Source organism: Panicum virgatum, chromosome 4K (assembly GCF_016808335.1).
Source record: "Panicum virgatum strain AP13 chromosome 4K, P.virgatum_v5, whole genome shotgun sequence".
NCBI lineage: Eukaryota > Viridiplantae > Streptophyta > Magnoliopsida > Poales > Poaceae > Panicum > Panicum virgatum.
Window position 1 is genome coordinate 46576607 of NC_053139.1, and position 9414 is coordinate 46586020.

The 9414-nt window shown below is 44.7% G+C and overlaps 1 long non-coding RNA gene across 1 annotated transcript; it reads left to right on the plus strand.

Moving 5' to 3' along the window:
• Positions 1-2315: 2315 nt before the first annotated feature.
• LOC120704466 lies at positions 2316-5104 on the plus strand. Its single transcript, XR_005687562.1, has 4 exons — positions 2316-2530; positions 3317-4251; positions 4430-4538; positions 5029-5104. It is a non-coding gene; the product is annotated as an uncharacterized LOC120704466 (long non-coding RNA).
• The last annotated feature ends 4310 nt before the right edge of the window (positions 5105-9414 follow it).

Genomic DNA, 9414 nt, shown 5'->3' on the forward strand with positions numbered 1-9414 from the left:
GCCGCAGTTTCGAATAATTCCCGGAATGCATTTAGGGAGGTCGGTGGGCTCTTCCCGTTCTAGCGTGTTCATTAGTACAACGCGGCTCCAGCGACTTGCAACTAACAAACTTAACGACTTCTGCTTCAAGTACAGGTTTTGACATTGCTGTTTTAGTATGTCCATTGGTTTTAAGGTGAATGATGATACAGATGGATGATCGAATTGTTTGTTAAAGTTTAACGCCTCTTATTTCTCCAAAAGTTACCAGTTAAATGATTTTATTAGACTGCGGCAAATGGGTGCAATGACAAGACATTAGGCAAGAGGTGTCGCCGTTTTGTGGGAGGAGAGGATCACCGGTTGGCAAGAATTAAGGATAAACAGGGAAGTTGAACAAAGCAAAGGGAGAGCATGGTGGCTACAGAAGAAACAGCAGTACAACATGGCTCGAGGTCGAAGAGAAAAGAGTGCGTGTAAGAGTGACTAGCCACAGTGGTGGCTTTCATCGATGCTTGAATAAAGAGAGAGAGGGTCTACGCACCGAGGCAACCACTGCAACACCGATGCTAAAATCCAGAATAAAAGGCATCGAGGCATGTGGGTGCACCGAGGCTAGCAACGGTGGCCTGGGTGATGGATTGGTCTGAAAAATTAGCCCCACTACTACTCAGCATCGATGCCTCCGCTGCTGTGTGCATTTCGAGTTCTACGGCATTGGACCAGGTGGCGTGGGTGCAAGTTGTTTCAAGATCGGGGCCACTGTGGGTAGTCTAATCGTAGCTAGAGGTGGAGGAAGCAACATGAATAGTTGGTTGAAGATCATGTGGTTATGCCCTAGTAGCATCTCGCTAAGTTTAATTTTCTGCATTCCACTCCACTGAAGAAACGAAACAAACCTAACCCTAAACGCATGAGATCGAACATTGTCAATTCGAATGTTCTATAGTAGCCGTCACATTGAATGTTCGGACACATGCATGGAGTATTAAATGTAGTTGAAAAAATAACTAATTACACAGTTTAACTGATTAGCACGGGATGAATCTTTTAAGCCTAATTAGTCCATAATTGGACATTATTTGTCAAGTAACAACGAAATGTGCTACCGTATCAAAACTAACAACTTTTCACCAACTAAACAAGGTGCCACTTTAGTTAGTATTTGCTCTAACTTCCAACCATTGTAATACAGTGTAACATAAAAACACACACGGCTGCCATTTGGGCCAGGCACACTAGCTTACCCATGCCGATTACAAAAGCCCTTGACAAGGAAGGAGTAACATTAGCCGCATTAGGCTGTCCACAGCGGAGGGAGCAAGAGCAAATTTGCTCCCTTCTCGTTTCCCACGTCCTCTCTGTCTACAGTGCCAAACAGTGCATCTACAGTGCCAAACAGTATATTTGCTCATTCATTTCCTCCTTCCACTGTGGACGGTCTTAGGGCCCACGGATCCTAGATGGGTGGGAACACGCGCGCTCGACTGCTCGAAGCGATCGGAGCCGGACGACCCCGCGCACGTCACATCGTTTGCTTGTTTGATGCACGTTCGGCGATCGAGTCTTAGCGGGGAAGGAATGAAGCGGACGCGCTTTCCAGCTTGGTATGTGTCCACGACTCCTCGTATATGTTTTGTTTGGCGAGCACGCACAAGTTTCCTACTCTCTGCGAAATACAAATCTCTCAGGGTGGATACGGTAAAAGGGCTTGGCATCTCGGCCGTCCAATGCGTACAGTACACTGCCCGGTGGGGCATCGGCCATCAGGTGGTGACGCGAGAGCATTGTGCGGCACACCGAACCACGTGACCGACAGACAGTGGCTGCGGGCAGGAAGGCGCGCTTTGGATGCTCCTAACCAACGTCCTCAGCAATTTGGCAGACACAATCAGCTCGCCTCTCATTGCGCTGCAGCATATTTTTTTAGAAGGCTCGCGTTACACATGCTTATTGCATTGAGATAGAATTAGACTCTGATTGGATCGTCTAAAGCTAAAATTTAACACCTGCTAAAAGTTTAGCCCATCTAAGATATAATTTAGCACATAACTATGGCTACAATTTATAGCTAGATAAGGAACAATAATACTAGTATTAATTCTTAGCTCTTTTTTTGTTATAAAGTTTAGACACTGTTTTATTGTATGGACGTATGGCTAAAATAGAGCCCAAATAGAACCCAAATGAGGAATGAGCTATGCGATAGCAGTGCTGCACTGGGCCTCGACTACGGACGAGCCCATTTGGAATACAAAAGCCATGAATACAAAACCCACTTTGGGCTAAGAGTAGCGACTAGCCCAGCCCATTAATCGTCGTCGTCCTCGCTGCCAACTCCACGTCTCAATACAGGATTCGGGGCCGGGTGGCTCCCAGCAATTTGCCAGGCCCCCTAGTCCCCCCAAACCCCCATCGCCGGCGCCGGCCACGGCCAGGACGCACGGGGTCCTCTCTGGCGCGGGGCCTTCAGCCTTGCAACCCAGATTTGCCGGAGACTCCAAATGGTCTCGTCGAGGAGGGGGAGGCGCCCAGGCCCAGCCGAGCCGAGGTAAGTGCGCGCCGCCTGCTCCTGCCTCGCCTTGCTCGGTAACGCGGTATCGCGAGGGATTAGATTAGTGGCTATGCTTTTGTAATGTGGGTGTTATTTTGTTGCGCGCTGTGCCTGAGATGTGGATCAGCATTCAGCAGTGCACTCTGAATTTGCTCGAACGTTTCCCACTGCGATGCCTGGATAGGGATCAGATGATGGATGGGTGCATGCCCCGTTGGTGAGGACCGGGATGTCTCTCTGAACACTTACACTCTGTTAGCCAGACCAACTAATGAATGCTGTGCAGGAACCCTTTGCCTGGCTGCTGCTGGTCCAATGTGGAAATTTTGTTTTGCTTACATAGGGTAAATCCAACTTTGCTGTAAATCTGTTAACTTGCACATGCTCGTATAGTCGTGTGGAATACAGGGATGATATGGTTGCCATGTCATCATGTATGCAACCATGAAGCTTTGCCTGGTTCTCGAATTAGTTGTCATTACTTATACACAGAATTAGAAAATTCGGTTCATATATCTAAATAATCAGTTTCGATTTCTATCGTTCATCGGGAAAAAAAAAGTTCACATTTCTATCTGAGATTCGACCTTTGGTGCCATTTACTTTGATTGTTTTTATAGCTTGACTTGACATGCAATATTTCCTCATTTAACAAGAATTACATTGTCCATTATATTCATTCCGCTACCATAAAGAGAGTTTGATATGATGATTGTTGGAGGAGTGGATACAACTTCAACAATTTGTGACTTGAGATGTTCATTCATATCTGACTTTGTGCAGGTCATAAATCTGAAAGACTGTAAAAGACTGATTGCTGTCCAGGAGCGTGATCACTGGCGAATGGATTAATGGAAGATGTGCAGCATGTGCTTTGAGGATCTATCTAGTCAGGCAACAGGTATTCAAGATCTCAGTTAGGATATGACCCATTTAGTTGACTGCAACTAATGGGCATATTAGTTTGATAATCGTAGTTTTGCATGCCAGGGATCTTAAAAAGTTGTTTGATTATCATGACAGCATATCTGTAGAAGACAATACTCTATTCTTTCTGTTTCGTTCCTAGTTTAATCTTCACAATTTAACTAGATAGCTACCTAAGGGGGAAAAACGAGCTAGGTAACTGTCTGCCACTATCCTCCGAAGAGAAAAGGATTGAAACTATTTTAGGTTAATGTTAATTACCACTCAAAAACTTTTGCCTGACGTGCTCAGTTGGGTGTGAATGGACAGTTATTGTGGTCTTGCAAAGCAGTTGCCGAAAGTAGGTGATTTGATTGAAAAAGTGATAATTTAATTGGAAAAGATGCATCATGCATGCCATGAGACTGAAATGCAGGCATCAATGATAACTGATAAATGCTATATCCATCATGCGGTGAAGATCTACATGAAGCTTGATAGAGAAAAGCAAGAAAAGGCATGTTTTTCGTTATCAACCCAAAAGAAGATTATTTCTCTTACCCCAGAACAATAGGTTCCATCACAAGGAACAGTCACTTCTCAGAAGCTGCCAAAGAAGTTAGAGCGCCATACTTGGTCTTTATTCACGAAGTATGCTGCAATGCTGTATACTGAACATATCGCGGCGTCCCCAAAAAGATGTATGTCTACTAGAGGCTAATGTCACCAATCCTTTGGGTGTTAGTCTGTTTCGGAACAGGCTCCTAGTTGAAGCAAAACGGAGATCAGAGACCTCGAGTGTCTTATCACAGGTTTTCAACAATGCTCTATTTATCATGCTAATAACTACTGTTTGGGGACCCCCTCTTTTTCAGAACAACTGCTTAGAATAGTCAGGACTAACCTTTAAACCTAATATTAGTGGAAGTCACAGTATGCCATTGTCTGTTTTATATTACCAATATCACTGATAATATGTTGATTTTACAGATCACTTGTGTAATACCATCACATGGTTCCCTACTTCCTCATTCAGTTACTGGATTAAGTCATGGAAATTACGGTATGGCAAGCCCGGTCCTGGTAACAATTCCATCAGGTATGCTACATGAAAATTCACAGTGCATCCCAATAGCAGCATCTGGTAAATATTACTGATTGATGGTGTTATCATGATTGTTTGAAATATGTTGCGGTGTCATATGTTCCAATATAAATATCTGTTTTATCTATGCACACATGGCAATAGGACCCAACATACCCAGACTTGCCCAGCGTTGTTGTTCTATTGTGTTTCTATGAACTACTTCAGTTTGCACATCATTTTTGTTATCAAACCTTAGTTAGCCAATTCCTCCTACTCCGTAATGCTCCTGCTTAATGCTAACAGCTTAGTAGCTTTACAAGATCAAAACTACAAGTGGCCCTTGTTTCCTAAAGAAACAAACAGTAGGTGAGCTGGTCTCCAGGTTCCCTTACTGCCAGATTGATCTAGTACTCATGGATTCATTCCCTTGCTCTGTTTTCATTTCTTCAGATAACACATCTCATTATCTGCGATTTCCTCACCGGGCGGCACTTCCTTGCAGATGAAAACGACTGACTGTCCGATAGACCGCTAATAATTGGGGTATGGAGAACCTGTCCCCCTGAAATAACTCAGGCCTTTTGGTTCCAGGACTTTTTTCAGAAGTCCCTATTACATCAAAAGGAATCTTACTATTTTATAGTATTAAATAAAATCTGTTTATAAATGTTTTTTGACAGCTGAGTGTTTTTTCGCGTGACGAATCTAATGAGCCTAATTAATTCATAATTTACTACAGTGATGTTATAGTAACCATTCGCTAATCATAGATTAAGATACCTCATTAGATTCGTCTCGCAGTTTAGCCCCAGGGTTCTGCAGTTAGTTTTATAATTAATATTTATTTAATACTTCTAAATACTAAAAAGTTCCAAGGACTAAAAAAAAGTCTCTGCAACCAAACAACCCCTCGGAGACTGTAAACTGTATGGTTCAAAGTTCAGACCAGGGCCATGGACGAGCAAGCAAGGACGGACACGCCCGGGCGGCCGCCCCGGCCACCTGGGGGTCCGGCAGCTACAGGGCGTCCTCGCCGTGTGCACGTGTGCATGAACTTGTCCCCCTGGTGTTCCATCACGCATTCATGCGCGCCGTGGCTGTTGCTGATTGACTCGGAGCTTGTGGAGTCGGGACACGGGTGGCCCGAGCTGGCGCGGCCGGGCGGACACGGCACATGCCTGCAGTTGGCGCCGCACTGTTCCTCAGGAGATGGATTGCAACTCCTGAGAGGGTGTGCTCCCAAGTCTCTCCTCCAACCGCAGCCGCTACAGTTGATGCAGAGTACTCGCTCGAAACTTTTGCTCAGAGGCTTGGATTGGATCGCCCTGATTATATGGGCGCTGCGCCTGGTGTTCCAGTTCGGATGCAAAGCAGAGAAGGTCAATTTCTGGCGCCAACACTGATAATTTGGTCAAGATGTCTTGCAACAGGAGATTTGGCTACAAACAGTGCTTGGAGATAGAACCCAGTGACACGTAGGTTTGGTCAAACGCTGAAGAGGACTCCAGCTGTGTGCATAGCCTAGACCTGTGCTGCAGCCTGCATGCAGGCATGCAGCTACATGTCTGATATCTCTGCCAGAGTGACAGGGCACGGACATCTTCATGTACTACTGTACCTGAATAAGATTTATGATTGATTCACTTCACCTCGTAGACAAATGAAGAATTCTCTCCTAATCATATATATAAGCATGGAATTCATCCATCCATGCAGGCACAGGAGCCACACCATCTGTACTATGTACTCAAGAAGCAAGCAAACATGGACCAAGCAAGGGAGTGACAGCATGATGGCCGTTGAGGTATGCAATGAAATGCTTTTCTCTGGAGCAGCAAGCCCAAGCAGGGAAGGCATGCAATGTAATTAGGGCATATTCTACGGCAAGCAAAGCACTACGGCTAAACATCACATGATCACCACCATTTGGCAGAAGGGGGCAAAAAAAAAAAGGATGCGGAGGGTGGGGTCCGCGCCCCCCTAATGATCTTTTTAGCCCAGCACAGCAGGTGTTTGTGTCTCATCTAGTGGGTGCTAGGTGGGGCTTAAGATACTGCCTAGTGATCTTGAGACATGTGCTGCTGCTAATGCTTCATTAAAGGGTGAATGGATCGCAGTACACTGCTGCCGCGAACACACTCACGATTAATTTTAATATATTTCTTGTTTGCTTTGTTGTTGTGTTAATAGGGTAGATTAGTAGGGGGGCGGATGATGATGCACTGCGAGCCTGCAACCTACGGCCACCAAATATTTTATACGCTTTTTTGGCGCTAGCGTATCTTTCAGTGATCACAAGAAGCTACGGTGCCTACCCTGTTCATCTGCTGGCCCATTGGAGGCAAGCTTGCTACAAATGGAATCGGTGGGGCCGATGCACAACTGGACAGAGTTTTTATTTTTATTTCTGTTTTTGCCCCTGCTTGGAAAATACATACTACAGTACAGTATAGTATATGCTCCGCTACTAGCCTGCTAGCTTTTAACTAATTGTCGGATGCAATCTAATCTGCTATATTTATCCTTATTAGGACATGTAAATGCAGTTTATAATACTGCACATCCAATTGAGATTTGCTCAAAGGGAATGCAAGATAGCCTGCCTCTGTTCCAAATTATAGATCGTCGTTTGGTATTTCTAGGTGCATATTTTTTTTTATATGTATCTAGCTAGATATAGTGTATATTTTTTTGGGACTATATAGTGCATATTTAGGTGCATGGTATAAATTATGCACCTAGAAATCTCAAAACAGCTTATAATTTGGAATTGATGGAGACAATAACACTAACTCAATTCGACGCAATGATGTATTTTGGATCATTTGGTGTATATGCAGTGATAGAAAAAGAAGAGAGAGAAAACGCGAGCAAAGATAGGGGCTAGCTTACTAGGTAGTAGTAGCTGCTAGAAGGTAGCGAGAGGTGATCATCAGTGCATGAGTGTTGAGTGAGTTGAGAGGTGAAGAGAGGGCAGAGGTGATCGGAGAGAGACGGTGAAGGTAGTGACCGGCCGGGTGAGGCATGCGAGCATGCAGGCATGTGACGCTTGGCCCAGCAGCCATCAAGTCGGCCGGGTTTCTATTGCGCTTTCTTGTCAAGCCGCTGCGACAAGGGACGGGGCATCCCTATTGCATCTATTTGCTCGTGGAAATGCCCGGCCGGCGGAGATGAGCTACCTGCTGCTGCTGCTGCATCGGCGGCGTCTCTCTCCATGTCCATGGCCGCTGCTGCAGGTGCTGGCCTCTGGAGAAAAAGAAAATAAAGCTACTGTTCTGCTATAGTGCAACCAGTACGAGGCCACCACATATACAATTGGACACGCGAGCGACCCATAGCTGGCGCTGGAACAAAGGGCATGGCCTTTTCCTGCTGGCTTTAGTTTTTCTTCTTCTTGCTCATCTCTTTTTTTCAAATATCCTGCCTGAGGAATCATTCATGGCAATATACAGTTTAAGCCATGCCCATGCAGCAATTTTGTTGATATATAGTTTGAAGGTTATATTTGAACTTATCCTACTAGAGTATATATCATTGAAATTAAGAGGTCATACACCCCCAATAACTTGGTGATTAAAAAACAAGAAAAACTAAAATATTTACATATGCGCATGCTAGAAAATTCTGGTAAATTAAAAGCTGGCTAGGAATCAATTTGTTGCAGCTGGATGGGAATCAAACTTTGGCCTTATTTGTTTGGGAAGCGCAGAAATTAACGGTACCTTACGAAATACTAGTACTAGCAAATAATTAATCCTCCGGTTAAGAGCTTCCTGCATGCAACAGCTACTGTTGAAGGAGTTAGCTAGAGTACAGAAGAGGTGGGGGCCATCGCTTGGACTTGTGTCTAGTTTCCCTGCCTGGAGGATTAAGCATGTCTATAATTGCATGCATTGCCATAACATGCAGTTTGTTTTATCTGTTTTTTCACTGAGTTGTTACATTTATTTTCAGTATTTTCCATAATTTTAATTTGCAGCTGATTTGGATTCACTGGCACAAAGTGTTTCTGTTGTCAGCTTCATTGGCACGTCAAATGATATCTATGTCGTCAGGTCGTAATTCGAATCATCATGTCGTGGCCATACCATTTATATATGACCTCAGAGCCTCAGACTGCATGCAGGAAGAGCAGCAGCTTTTCTAGCTAGTTAGTTTTATACAGTTAGCGAAAATCAGCAGCTTTAATAATTAGTACTGGCCGGTGATGATGGAGTTGTTTAGGCATGCAATTTCCTTTCAGAGTGATCAAGAACAGCAAGAGGTGCTGATGTCGATTTTTGGGACCTGCAGCATCATATATATCCAATCCACAGGATGACAGGAAGCCAGCCGGCCGGCCGGCCGGAGTGTGTCATTCAAAAACCTAATGGCACACCTCTCAAGGCATGCAGCACCTCCGGCCGGCATCCCTCTGCAGCAGGTTGCTCCTCAAGCGACGACCCCCAAACTCCAAAGGGAATGAGTTAGTTAAGCATAGGGATTTGGGCATTATGGCAGTCTCTCTCTCTCTCTCTACCTCGCTCTCCCTTTTCTTTTTTTTTCTTCCCTTTCTCCCTCCTTCCTCGGGTGTGGGTGTGTATGCTTTGCAGTACATACATACATACAACGCGCGCACATTCATGTGGTGTAGTGGATGGGGACAGAAAGGGACTGAAATGAGTGAAAGGGAGTAAAAGAAGAGTCAACTCGTGTATTGCACAGGGCTCGAGAGCAAAGGCCAGCAAGTACTCAATTATTGGGCCTCACCCACATCACTGTCAATGTCAAATTTTAGGGGCCCTTTTAATCCCTTCTGTACCCAGCAACGCCAAACAAATAAACAAAATAAAATATAGAATTCGATCGCCTCAGTACTTTCTTCAGAGTACAAGGGTCTTCTATGTGC